We start from the raw sequence: 15,212 nt of genomic DNA, 5'->3' as shown, positions 1-15,212 counted from the left end.
CGTAATAAAAATTGATTTTTTCCTGTAATTGTCTTAACTTTGAACTTTTTGGTATTTTTTTCTTAATTGTCATAACTTACTTAACTTACTACATTTTCTTGGTAATTTTTCATTTTAAACTATATAAAATTAGCTATTTTGCTTTTTTTGGGTAATGATTACTTTTTTTTCTTATTTGGTTTTGCTACCAACCTTTGCGCACATATGTGCGAAACTTCACGCTCGATGAACCCAAGCTCATAAAGCTCGCGAGCCTGGCCGAGCCTGACCGAGCCGAGCCGAGCCTGAGCCGAGCCTTTGAGCTCAACAAGCCGAGCCGAGCCTGGCCAAGCTCGGCTCGGCTCGTTTACACCCCTAATTGAAAATGATGAAATGAGAAATGCATTTTTGGTGAGATCTGTGGTGTCAATGGACCCAGACGTTCTAATGGACCATCCGAATCTGAACTTAAATGCCCAGCAGGATCTTGACACATTAGCAGCATCCATAGGCACGTTTCGGATCCCTATATCATAGGATCCGAAATTATTATCAACCTAGAAAACAAACAAAAATCTGTGGGACACTTCTAAATATGATTTTATTATGCTATTTTATAGAAGGGAATTATCCTTTATATTTTTTTTAGAAATTTAACTATTTGAGGGGTATTGTAGTAAAAATAAGTTGTAATCATTTTTTCAAACAATTCCTATTTTTCAGAGTATTTTGTCATGGGTGTCCCAAGTAATCAAAAGGGGCGGATATAACACGTCCCTTCTGCCATTCATGTCCCCCTCTTCTCTTCCGTCTCTAACCATTAACCCTAAATCCCCAAGCCACTACACCACAGCCACAGACACTCACCCTCATCATTCAGTCATAACTTAATTCTATTGTTATATGCAGTCATTAACTACCCTATTCTCATATGTAATTTAAATTAGTTTTATTGTTTACAACTATATTTACTTATTTAGAAGTTAGATTAATTATATATGAATGACAAATTTATTTGAATATTGAATAAATTGAGTAGACACCACCTAATAGTTAATTGAAAATTATCACTACTTTTTAAAATTAAAAATATTTTTACGTACAATGTAAGTAGGACTTACTTGAACACTTGATGGACGGTCCGATTTGAAATGAAATGTGACCGAGACAGGAAGTAGGATCCAAAGAACACTCCTAAATCGGTCAGAGTGATGAAGGACTTGAATGGATTGTGGCAAATACATAGCTGATCCCATTGTAGATCCGTTAACACCCCCCCACTAGGTTAGATGGTCCAATGGGGGCATCATTGTAGCTGTTTTTTTTTTTTTGGTGCCCTTTAGAGCAATGTGAGCTAAAGTGAAGGGCACCCTTACAAAAAAACCAGCTACAAGGGTGACCTCACAGGACAATCTCACCAAAGTGCATTTACAATAACACAGAAATATAAAATTAAAGGAATAATAAATGCACTTTGCTGAGATGGCCCAATGGGAGCATCATTGTAAGTAGTTTTTTTTCAAGGTCTCCTTCATTTTAGCATTTCTCAAAGAAATCGTGTCAATATTTTTCAATATAACCTCAATATCCTTCACGGTGCTTTTGCCTTTCGCAATTCAAAGATTTTAGTATATTAATGTTTCTTTTCTTTCTCAAAATAACAGCATTTTCCAACCTATGCAAAAACGATGGGGCTCAGTTACATTTACAATATTTAGAGAATGGGTTATGATGGCTTATGAAAAAAAACACTTTAATTAGTCTATGTTTCAATTTGCAAGCACTTAAACAAAAATGAGATCAAGTTGGAAGATAATCCAAATCAAGCTAAGTTGTCTGAACAAACCATCTACCTAGTCAAGCCTAATCTAATCCAACGGTGAGATCTCAATACATCCAACGGTGAGGGTATCTCATACATTCCAACAAGTAGCCCTTTGATCAATTGATTACGAAGAACGTCGATTTTATAGATCAGCACTTAAAACTAAGGACAATATGCCTCAAATGTAAATTAAAGGAGAAGATTGAACCATAAAAGGGATCCATGAGGTACGATGATCCATCCAAGAAGATTTTCTCAATAGAAAAAGGGTTGGCAATCTCAAAAGAGTAAAAACTGAACTCAGGGTTGAAAAATAAAGGAAATTTGTATAGTTTATTCCCGTGATTGAAGAGTGTTCCCGGACATATCAAAGGTTCCACATGGACCCAAATCCGATGGATCAAAAGAATCCAAACTTTCAATGGATAGGATTTGGGCATAGAAGTCGATCTGAACCGTTTCCATAGGTTCCATAGGTCCGAAATTATTTTCGAACGGGCTTTAGACGTAGCCACAAAATCCCATGGAGTGTTGTGAATGTAGAGCACTAATGAAGGAAAATACCCTTCATTTTTTCTCATATTGTGTCTACTCAAGAGGAGTATCTTCATAACATTCAAAAACCCTGTACAAAACAAACAAAAAAACAATATTTATATTTCCCTGCTTTTTGTTTTGATGACAATTCGATTAGAGATGGACCTAGAACACTTTGATGGATGGTTTAATTTGAAATGGAACGTGACCCAGACTCAGAAAGTAGGATCCCCAAAAGTAGTATGAAAAAGATCCAACGGGTAGATCAAATCCGAGGTGGATCCGTATACAACCCCATACGCACTGATTACAACTGTATGTTTTGAAACAACAACACTAGCAACACAAGCAGGTGCTAGTGTGCATGAACGTTCAATGAATTGAAGAAAATAAAAATGTGCGGTAATACACAAGTTCCTTGAGTTACTATATATAAATGCTAGACAATGTATGTACATGCAAAAGGCACGCACGCAAGAGCAAAGAACATGGATGCACAATTCCAAAGATGACCCTTCATTCACCAAAAAACAGATCTTAATTAGCTTCGAAATTTGAAATTGCCAGCCAAATCTTGCTGTTCAATTTCTAATCTTCGAGACTCAATACATGAGATTTTTTGCCATTTATTCAACGCTGACATTTAAGAAAAACAGGAGGGAGAGCTGTGAAGATCTTTTCGAAAAACGGAAAGAAGGCCAAAAATGGAAAGAAGGCCATTTTTAGAAGGCAAGCAGGCGTTTGTAGTTAGCCGTATCTAGTCATTTGGCAAATTCGTTGTCCTAGTTAAATTTCCTCTCATGCATGGATATCTTTCTGTGTTCTATAAATACACAATAACCCAATTTGTCCTTCAATCCATTCTTTCCTTCTCTCCCTTCTCTAAGAAAATGGCGATTACTACTGGTATTGCCTATACAATTCTCCTCTCTTTGGCTGTCTTTGTTTCTCTTCCGAATAAATTTGTGGAAGCCGGCAATGGCGGATTTAGTGTTGGTCTCATCCACCGTGATTCGCCACTCTCTCCTTTCTATAACCCTTCTGATACCATTTATGACCGAATGGCGAAAGCTGCACGCCGATCAAATACCCGCCTCCAACACTTTGTCTCCGCATCCATTCGCCCTTCTTCCATCTCTACTTCATCTGTTGAATCAACTATTGTTCCTAACTCTTTTGAATATCTTATGACTTTCTCCATTGGAACGCCACCTGTCAAAATCCTAGCCATTGCTGACACGGGGAGCGATCTCATCTGGATCCAATGCAAACCCTGCATCGAATGCTACAAACAAAAAGACCCTTTATTCGATTCCTTAAAATCTTCTACTTACCGTAATCTCTCGTGCGAATCTTCAGCATGTGCTGCCCTTCCAGAAGGGCAATCAATCTGTGGAGAATCCAACGAATGTGCATACACGTATCAATATGGTGACCGATCACACACCTATGGTGTTGTTGCAGCCGAGACACTTACTTTTGATTCTACTAGTGGTAGAAGTGTTAAAATTAGTAAGATTTCATTCGGTTGTGGACACGACAACGCTGGAACTTTCGATAGTAATGGGGATGGATTGGTTGGACTTGGTGGTGGAGAACTTTCTCTTGTTTCTCAATTGGGCCCTTCCATTGAAGGGAAATTCTCTTATTGTTTGGTTCCTTTATCTAAAACCTCGGCTACCAGTGTACTGAATTTTGGCGAAAGAGCTATAGTTTCCGGCAAGGGCACGGTATCCACGCCTATGGTTTCCAAAGAACCTGATACCTTTTACTTTCTCACGCTTGAAGAAATCAGGGTGGGGACCAAAAGTGTTAGCTTATCGATGGAGGGGGAAGGTAATATTATTATTGATTCTGGCACGACACTGACCTATTTAGCGAGCGATGTGTATAAAGAATTGGAGTCTGCGGTGTCAGACTCCGTCGACGGTAATCCTATTGGAGATCCGACCGGAACATTTAGCTTGTGCTATGGAACTGAGACGGAGTTACCCTACCTGACGTTAGCTTTCTCAGGGGCTATACTTCGCTTACCTCCAATGAATATGTTTATTGCACCGTCCGAAGGTGTTGCTTGCTTAGCTGTTTTGCCTAGTCAGAGTATTTCCATTTTGGGGAATGTGGCTCAACAGAACTTCAAGGTTGGGTATGACCTTGTGGACAAGAAGGTCTCGTTTGCTCCGGCTAATTGTGCCCAGAACTAGTGGATGTTGGGATTTCCTTAGATTTGATTTGCTAAGTTTTAACTTTCTGGCTATTTTGAAGCGATTACAGCAACTTATTGTTATCGTTCCTTAGTCACTTAGTCACTCCTTTGTCACTCCTTATAATTCCCTTAGTCACTCCTTTGTCTTTGTCTGTGTCTTTACATTGATATATTCAAGTACCTCTTTATGGAAATCTTCTATCTTGTTCTTTTGGACTATATATGAGACATGGGCTTGTATTTCTGTGAATATTCTGACAGATGATATATTCGCCCTCCTTTTCTTCCTTGGGCCACCACCTTGCAGTGTAAATAGTTGTGAGAAATACACAAGAATGCGGTGGCTCAGCTAAGAAAGGGGGAGTGAATATGTCAGTACGTTATGACCCTGTTTGGATTGCAAGAAAAACATTTCTGATGAGATATTATTTTTTTGAGAAATATTTTCTTTCCACAATTTAGAGGAAAATTATATGGTTATGGTTAATTTCATAATTTAGTCAGATATTGCTATAAATCTAAATAAAATTTGAATAGGATTGGTTGCAATTATCTTTTTTCATGTGTACAAAAAGTAGAAAATTTTAGAAATAGTTTTCCTTTCCAAACTTTTCCACAAAAATCTTTCCATTCAATCTAGGCCTATGTTCTCCCCCCCTTTTCTCTGTGTGACACCCCCCTATAATGTCTTTTTCTCAAAATGTTGAGCTACAGGCCCAACCCTTTCTCTTGGAGCCATATACTGCCTACTCCTTTTAGACTACAAGAGGGTATCCCGGCGAAGAAAAGGCGGCAAATAAATCATTGTCCTAATAGTTGGGGGTCCAGTTATTGAGACGATCTAAACCATTCATCTGTATGTTCTACACCATATAATCTCTGTCTATATTAAATATTATTTATAGGGAAAGAATTATTTAAAACCTTTTAAAAGTAACTTATTCTATAGATATTAAAATACATTACATGATAACAAAATGAAGTGAATTTGTATATTATTAAAAACCACACTATAATCTTATTTAAAAGTTTTAATTCAAGGAATTATGAAAGGTAAGAAGAAAAGCTCTAGATATGTCACATATGCACAATCGGATTGTGTAGAGCAGGCATGAGTCTCAGCCTCTTGTAGTTCGGTTGGCCCCACAATGACTAAATATCCTTGAACTAAGATCAATAAGATGTTAAGAAACACGCCAACTTAACCTTTCAAAAGAAAGAAAAGCGACAACTCATGGTGACCAACCATACACATTGGCAATGTGGGACCCAACGTTGGAGTACTGGATTCCATGAAAACATTAGGCGTAGAACCATATCTTTTAATGAATTTACAGTAGCGCAATGGGTGCCAATGGACCTGATGGTCGGATGCATCTCAAGGATCTGAACATTTTTGGGTCAGGTTGATGCAGGTCGGGTAAAACCTGACCCAAGTTGCAACTGTAGGGAATTTAACCGGGTATAACTCACCCCTAAAAGCTAGCCGTTAGAGGGAGGGTGACCATTCCCTTATAACCCATCCACATCCACATCACTTTACCGATGTGGGACTATTTGCTTTTGCGTGGAACCCCAACAATCTCTCCCTCCACACGGCGGCAAACGTGGGAACCACGAGATACTACACCAAGATTTCCGAGATCTTCTCCGAGGGACATTCCCGCCGTCAGAGGCAAACCGGGGTTACCACGCCCTGAGCTCTGATATCATTTGTAGGGACCTTAACCGGGTAGAACTCACCCCTTATGTGAGACTATTTGCTTTTGCGTGGAACCCCAACAGCAACCCTAGTTACAAATGTATGTTTTGAAACAACATTAATATCAAAACAAGCATGTAGTGTGCATAGACATGCATTGAATTGAAAAAAAAAAAAGTGTGGTAATACACGAAGCCCCTTCGGTTACTAAATATAAATGCTGGGCAATGTACGTACATGGAATAGGCAACCACGCAAGAGCAAGCGTGCCCCGGAGTAAAGAACTTGGATACCCATTTCCAAAGCTGACCATTCATTCACCACCAAAAGATTTTAATTAGCTTCAAAATTTGAATGGACAACCAAATCAATGTGTTCAATTTCTACTCTTTGAAACTCAATACAAGATAAAAACAAAATTCGAGACTTCTCTCCAATCATTGATACGCAATTTCTCTACAAAGCAACATCGGATTTTTCTCCATTGATTCAACTCTAATATTAAGAAAAACCGGACGGAGAGCAGTGAAGATCTTTTCGAGAAATGGAAGGAAGGCCATTTTTAGAGGACAGACATAGTAGAACATTGTTCTATCAAAACAAAAATTAGCGAAGAAGATGATATAGAAAGAGGGAAACAATGAGTTAATTCGAAGAAACTCAGGCCTCCAATGAGTTAATTTGAGAAAACTCGACCTCCAATGTGCTAACTGCACTAATTGTGATTATTCTTTGCTGAATAGCTATACTGTTGGGGGTTCCACGCAAAAGCAAATATCCCACATCGGATGAGTAAAAGGATGTGGATGGGCTTATAAGGATTCGGGCATCCGCCCCTTAATGACTAGCTTTTGAGGGTGAGTTCTACCTTGGTCCCAACAATTGGTATCAAAGCTGGGGCGTGGTAACCCCAGTTTAGCCTCCGAGGATGGAAAAATGCCTCGGGGAAGATCTCGGTAACCCCGGTATGCCTCCGAGAATGGAAAATCCCTCGGGGAAGATATTGTAGTTCCCACGTTGCTCCCCCGTGGATGGGCGAGATTATCCACATTGCTCCCCCGTGGATGGGCGAGATTATCCACATTGCTTCCGCGTGGGTTTGGGGTGGGGGGGGGGGGGGGATTGTTGGGGGTTCCACGCAAAAGAGAATATCCCACATCGGATGAGTAAAAGGGTGTGGATGGGCTTATAAGGATTCGGGCACCCTCCCCTTAACGGCTAGCTTTTGAGGGTGATCGAGTTCTACCCGGGTCCCAACACATATGGTATCTACATTATATAGAAATTGAAGGAAGTAAACTAGGAAATAGAAACCGGCAAAATAGGAAAAACATTTGCGAAGACCTAATATAATAAGGAAATAACATAAATTAGGGAAGTAATCTAAATAAAAAAATATGGTTCTAACATTCCCCCGCTCGCATTTTCAACCTCGTCCTCATGGTTGATTAGTAATAAACTCTGAAAATTTATCATCCTCATTGTCGTTATCTCTTGCTCGCTAGATCATTAACAACCATTTTTGTCCGCAACGATGACCCTTATGCCATTTCTCATCATAGTGACAATATAGCCCCTTTCTCGTTCGGTCCTTGAGTTCCTCTTCCGTTTAGCGCTTCGCATGCATGTTATGACCTTGTAGTAGATTCATGGGTCATCTAGTAAAGCCTGCATACATATGTCTATCTTCAATGAGTCTTTCATCCTCCATCGCGCATAAGAGATAGCCTTCGTTATCGTGCGAGGACAATACATCTTGACTTCCTGTATAATGTCTGGACAAACTCTTGCTATAAACGTCCCAACTAATTGGGGATCTAACCATTCTCGATCTAGATTGAAAAATCATTTGAAGCGGCGTTGATACTCCAAGACGGCTGTTGTTTGTCTTATTTTTGCTAGCTCGTCACAGACATCTTCGTACCCCTAGGGGTTGAAACGAACCAATAAACCCTCCACAAACTTCTTACAGGTAGGAACTTCTTCCGTAGAATCAACTATTATTCCAGAAGGTTTTGGATATCTTATGTCGCTCTCCATCGGCATGCCACCTGTCAAGATCCTCGCCATTGCCGACACGGGGAGCGATCTCATCTGGACCCAATGCAAACCCCTGCTACGAATGCTACAAATAGAAAGACCCTTTATTTGATTCCTCAAAATATCAACTTACGGAAATCTCTCATGCGAATCTTCAGCCCGTCTAGCACTTCCAGATGAGCAATCAATCTATGGGGGATCCAAAGAATGCGAATACAAATACCAATATGGTGACCGATCTTGAACTTCGGGTGTTCTTGCTGCAGAGACATTTACCTTTGATTCCACCAGCGGTGGAAGCATTGAAATTAAGAAGGTTTCATTTAGCTGTGGAAACGACAATGCTGGAACCTTTGACAGCATGTGGACGAATTGGTTGGGCTTGGAGGTGGAAAACTTTCCCTTATTTCCCAACTGGGCCCTTCCATTGAAGGGAAATTCTCTTATTGTTTGGTTACATTTTCAAAAACCTAGGCTTCTAGCGTACTGCATTTCAGGGAAAGCGTTGTAGTTTCCGGCAATGGGACAATCTCAACGCCTATAATTACCAAAAACCCTGACACATTTTACTTTCTCGCACTTGAAGAAATAACAATGGGGAACAAGAGTGTTAGCCTATCGAGGGAGGAGGAAGGCAATAATATCATTGATTCTGGCACGACATTGACCATTTTACCTGTCAATGTGTTTAAGGAATTGTGATGAGATGTGATGCATGATTCCTCATTTTGTGCAAATGTTGAATAGGTCAAAACTATTTGGGTTAGTGGAAACTGTTTGTGGTCAAGTACTGCTAGTGGTGGAGTTGTCATAGGATAGTGGTTTAGTGGTTTAATGTTTGGTTTGTAATGGGCATAAAAAGTGGAAACTAACTCCACATCTCTAAGCCCACGTAGTGCATCTTTTTCCTCTTTTAAAGGCAGTCCATATGAGTCAGTATGTATGTCAATTTGTATTTATTTTTCTTCAGCAGCAGTAGTAAAAAGTTATCTGTTTTTGTTCTCTTTTCCCATCTGCTTCTCTGTTCTGTTTCTGTTGTAGCAGAATATTACAGATTTCCAACATTTCCTAGTATCAGAGCCTGGTTCGGTTGAAGCTGGGCGTGTCTCTTTGCGAAGCTGTAGCAAAATTCTTTAGGTAAGTTTACACTACACACAAACTGTTTGATAAAAATTCTGTGTGAGTTTCAATCATGTCAAATGGTATGAATACCCTCAATCTCTCTCAATCCTTGATGTTAACTTACCAACTTCTCCAAAAGCTTAAGCTGCTGGAGAAAGAAGGCGTTATTTATCTTTTATACTTTAACACTCCCCCTCGCATGTGGCTCACTTGGCAAACACGTGGCACATGTGGTCCCACTTTGGGCCGACCATCACATGTGGATTTTTTCCTATCTGGGAGGCTTGAACTCGAGACCATTGGCTCTGATACCATGTTAACTAACCAACTTCTCCAAAAGCTTAAGCTGTTGGAGAAAGGCGTTATTTATCTTTTATACTTTAACACTCCCACGCACGTGTGGCCCACTCGGCAAACACGTGGCACATGTGGTCCCACTTTGGTCAGACCATCGCATGTGGAAATTTGATATCTGGGAGGTTTGAACTCGAGACCTTTTGCTCTGATACCATGTTAACTTACCAACTTCTCCAAATGGTCTCGAGTTCAAACCTCCCAGATAGCAAAAATCCACATGCGATGGTCGGCCCAAAGTGGGACCACATGTGCCACGTGTTTGCCGAGTGGGCCACACGTGCAGGGGAGTGTTAAAGTATAAAAGATAAATAACGCCTTTCTCCAACAGCTTAAGTTTTTGGAGAAGTTGGTTAGTTAACAAATATGATAAAATATCTATAGCCAAACTGAGACATAGTCCGTGAGGGACCCCATACATCTGAATGTACTAAATCAAAAGGACGCGATACTCAACTAAGAACCCTAGAGGGGAAAAACACACGATGGTGTTTCCCAAGTTGACAAGACTCACAATCAAAAGGCTGGCCCCTCTATCAGCTTGATGTCAAGAATGCCTTCCTTCATGGTGACTTGCTTGAGGAGGTTTACATGGAGCAACCTCCAGGGTATGTTGCCAGGGGGAGATGTCATCTTCAGTGACGCTGTCATGCAATTTGGCATGCGGCAATGTGCAGTTGATCATTCTGTCTTTAGTTGTCGCACTGATACCATGTTAACTTACTAACTTCTCCAAAGGCTTAAGCTGTTGGAGAAAGGCATTTTTTATCTTTTATACTTTAACACTTGATTCCTATCTTTAGTGGAGAAAATTATGAGTTTTGGAGTATTAAAATGAAGACCTTTTTTATTGCACAAGAACTTTGGGAATTGGTTGAGAATGGTTTTGCAGAAATAGCGACAGATGTGAGGGACCTTAGTAAAAAGGATGCGAAAGCTTTGCATGTTTTGCAACAAGTTGTAGCGGGGTCTATTTTCCCACGGATTGCAGGTGCCACAAGTTCAAAACAAGCTTGGACCATCTTGAGGCAGGAGTTTCATGGCTATTCCAAGGTAATCGTGGTAAAATTACAAACACTCCGTAGAGATTTTGAAACGCTTTTCATGAAAGGTAGTGAGTCTGTTCAAGATTTCTTTAGTAGAATTTCAGTCATCATAAATCAGATGAAAACTTTTGGAGAGAATGTCTCAGATCAGAAAGTTGTAGAAAAAGTTTTGAGAAGCCTTCCAAATGAATTTGATCACGTTGTTACAGCTATTAAAGAGTCTAAGGACTTATCTGTTTTTTCTCTTAATGAACTTATGGGTTCTCTTTTAGCACATGAAGAGAGAATGAACAGGTCGACGGAGAAGAATCTTGAGCATGCTTTTCAATCCAAGCTGGAGATCTCGAGCAAAGAAAAAAATGGTGACGACTGTTCTAGTCAAAGGCAAGCAGAAAGAGGCCGAGGTAGAGGTGGCTATCGTGGTCGTGGAAGAGGTTGAGGAATGACTGATATGGGACATCAAAGGCATGAGAATGGTGAGAAAAGCAACCAAAGGCAAAACTACAGAGGGAAGCAATGCTATTTTTGTAAGAACGATGGGCATATCGAAGCAAATTGCTAGGAAAAAGCAAAGCAGCAAGCCAACTTTGCTAAAGAAAAGCAAGAGGAAGGTAGTTTGTTCTTACTTACTTAAATCCTAATATAAGTAAGACTAATGTCTGATTTTTAGATAGTGGTTGCAGCAATCATATGACTGGACAGAAGGATCTTTCCCGCACTATTGATAAGTCAGTTCAATTGCAATTTCGGCTTGGTGATGGCAAGTCATATCAGATTGAAGGTAAAGGAACCATTCCAGTTTAGACTAAGTCAGGTATTGAAAGAATAATCCATGATGTTTACTTTATTCCTGGTTTGGCACATAACTTGCTTAGTGTGGGTCTGTTGATACAAAAAAGATATTTGGTTTTGTTTCATGATGATGTGCATGAAATTAAAAGTAGAAAATCTGATAAGTCTATAATTAAGATCCACATGGCTGAAAACAAAATGTTCCCTCTTGAGCTATCATGTTTGGATGACTGTGCATTGGTTGCTAATGTTAATAATGACTAGGCTTTGGCACTTGAGGTATGGGCATTTGCATTTAAATGTGATGAAATTGTTGAGTCAGAAAAATATGGTGTCTGGGCTGCCATCTATTATCTGTGTTGATAGTGTTTGTGAAAGTTGTGTTTATGGAAAGCAACATCGCCTGCCCTTTCTGGTTGGGAAAGCTTAGAGAGCCAAGATGCATTTGGAATTGGTTCATGCAGATATTTATGGACCAATGACCACATTGTCTTTGAACAAGAGTAAATATTTGCTATTATTTACTGATGATTTTACTAGTATGAGTTGGGTGTTTTTTCTTGTTCAGAAATCAGAGGCATTTGAAAATTTTAAGGAATTCAAAGCTTTTGCAGAGAAACAAAGTGGATGTGTAATCAAGACTCTCAGAACAGACAGAGGGGAAGAATTTTTGTCTAATGAGTTCAGCTCCTTTTGCATGGAAAATGGCATCCGCAAGCAGCTGACAACAAGAAAAAACTCCAGAACAGAACGTCGTTGCTGAAAGAAAAAATTTGACGGTTGTGGAAATGGAACGAAGCATGCTAAATGAGAAGAAACTTCCAAATGATTTTTGGGCTGAGGCAGTGGCAACATCAGTACATCTTCTTAATATATCTCCAACAAAGGCAGTAAGGAATATGACACCTTATGAAGCATGGTGGAAAATCAAGCCCAAGGTTTGAAAATTTTTGGTTGTATTGCATATGCCTTAATTGATTCTACTGATCGTGCTAAGTTGGATAAAAATAGTGAGAAATATATTTTTGTTGGTTATAGTGATGAGACAAAAGGTTATCGGTTGTATAATCCTATCACCAAGAAGCTAATCATTCGGCGAGATGTTATTTTGATGAAAACAGTTTTGGCAATGGAATGGCGAAAAAAATCAGCACTTGCCCCTTGGAGAAGATACGACAGAAGTACATGTGGATGATGCAGTGTCACCTCAGATTTCTCCAGTACAGAGTCCAACATCCGTCCAGTCTTCTTCTAGGGGTTTTAGCGCGGACAGCAGTAGTGGTGAATCATCCCAAGATAGTGCAACTTCACCAAAGAAATTTCGTTCTTTACAAGAAATTTATGAATCTACCTTTCCTCTTATGATTGCAGAACCTACAAGTTATGATGAAGCTTGTGGCAAAGAAGAGTGGGAGAATTCCATGAAGGAGGAAATGACCCCATTGAAAAGAACAACACATGGGAGCTAGTGAACTTGCCACCAAGAAAGGATGCTATTGGTGTGAAATGGGTCTACAGGGTAAAGTATAATCCTGATGGAAGCGTGCAAAAATATAAGGCAAGGTTGGTCATCAAAGGGTATGTACAAAAGCATGGAATTGATTATTTTGAAACTTTTTCTCCCGTTGCTAGATTCGAAACTGTTAGAATAATTTTGGCTTTAGCAGCTCAAATGAGATGGAATATCTTCCAATTTGATGTTAAGTATGCATTTTAAATGGTTCTTTGGATGAAGATGTGTATGTTGATCAGCCACAAGGATTTGTTATCAATGGCGAAGAGGAGAAAGTCTACAAGTTGAAGAAGACTCTTTACGGTCTCAAGCAAGCACCGAGAGCATGGTACAGTAGACTTGACTCCTATCTCCATCAAAATGATTTTCACCGGAGTAGAAGTTATCCCACCTTATATGTAAAAGTGAAAGGTAATGATGTGCTGCTCGTTGTTTGCATTTATGTGGAAATATTATATACACGGGTTTCTCTAACATTCTTATTAGAGAATTCATGGACAGCATGATGCGTGAATTTGATATGACAGATTTGGGGCTGTTGCATTATTTTCTTAGTCTTCAAATTCAGCAAACATATAATGGTATTTTTATTTCACAAGAGAAGTATGCTTTAGACTTGCTTAAGAAGTATAATATTCTGATCAACCACTTAATATAACACCAAATCATGCATGATAAAAATAAATAAATCAGGTACCTAATCCTATTCATCATGGTATAAATTTTAGATAAAAGAAAACAGATCTTATAAAAAAATGATACATGTAATTAAACAAACATCTATCCTCATATAAAATACTATAGCTAACAGATCGAATGCCAAAACATATGTATATAACAAAATGACAATAGCATCATATTAAGAATTTCGAAATCAAAATACTCACCAAATTACCTGGCCTGAAACAAAGCAGGGAAGAGAAAGGCTTCCTAGTAGATCCAATTCAAACGTGATCACCAAGGAAGAAGGAAATATCCATCGAAATTGCAGCTGAAATTTCCGATCGGAATCTGGTTAGATTCTTGCCGACGAAGATGAGGAACTAGTTATGGAAAATGATATGAACAAATGCTTAGAGAAACAATTTTGCTCCAGATCTTAGGGCTTCTAGCTTAAATTTTTTATCACGGAGCTTGGGTCTAAGGTTTCTATGGTGAATCTAAGATTTTGAAGAGGTTAGGGTTTGGGATTGGAAAAAGAGAAATGCGATGAAATTACAAAATCAGTCTCAAAAACTGATCGAGAATGAAATTCCCGCAAAGACTTGAGAAGAATCGGAGAAGAAGATAGGGCTTTGAAGCTATAGAAACAGATCTTAGCTTGGCTTTGATGAAAACAGAGGTTAATGATTTTGAGTACAAGATGCTTGAATGAAGAGAAGATCAAAGGGATTGATCGGAGAAAGGGTCTGATTGTCGGATTCCGGCTGGATTTCGGGTTTGGGTGGAAGAAATGGTTGATGAAAGGAAATGGAGTTAAGGTGATGGTGGCCGGAGATGGTGGTAAAAATAGGCAGAGGAAATGATCGGAAATGGAGGTCGGGGAAGAGGATTGAGATGAACACAGATCCAAAGCTTCAGATCTGGGAATTGAGGCAAGCAAGGTAGAAAATGAAAGAGAGGCTATGGTTTGATCTCCCTTTTTCTCTATTCTCATATATGAGATCTCATATCTGAAATTTCTCTTTTATGGGCAGATTTGTAGAGGAAAAATGGATCCGGACAGCGGTAGAGGCGATGGCCAGCTGTTGGTGATCGGAAAATGAGGTGAGCTCACCGAAGTCCACGGGGCTTGCCGGCGACCACGATCCGATCGGAAAATCGACCGAAGAAAATAGACATGGAGATCTCTCTCTCTCTCTCTCTCTCTCTCTCTCTCTCTCTCTCGGCGAAAATGAAAAAAAAAATCTTTATTTTCTGATTTTTTTTATATATACTAAAATATCAACGGCCGATATCGGCACCCTTAATTGATGAGGCACACGGAAATTAATGAGACGCGCCCGCCAGATTTGTCTTATTCGGCTTGGGTGCGCTCATCACAGGATAACTCACCCCCCTTCTCAACTGGATATCTCCCTCTGCGGATAATTCAC

General features: G+C 39.5%; 1 pseudogene; it reads left to right on the top strand.

The window, feature by feature from the left end:
• The first annotated feature begins 3,231 nt into the window (after positions 1-3,231).
• LOC143876880 (aspartic proteinase CDR1 pseudogene) lies at positions 3,232-4,735 on the top strand (annotated as a pseudogene).
• Positions 4,736-15,212: the final 10,477 nt, after the last annotated feature.

The sequence above is a fragment of the Tasmannia lanceolata genome, unplaced genomic scaffold (assembly GCF_043159265.1).
Source record: "Tasmannia lanceolata isolate RefF3 unplaced genomic scaffold, GAP_Taslan_0.1 ptg000005l, whole genome shotgun sequence".
Taxonomy (NCBI): Eukaryota; Viridiplantae; Streptophyta; class Magnoliopsida; order Canellales; family Winteraceae; genus Tasmannia; species Tasmannia lanceolata.
The sequence above is the reverse complement of the archived record's forward strand: the minus strand, read 5'-3'. Positions and strand labels throughout refer to the sequence as shown.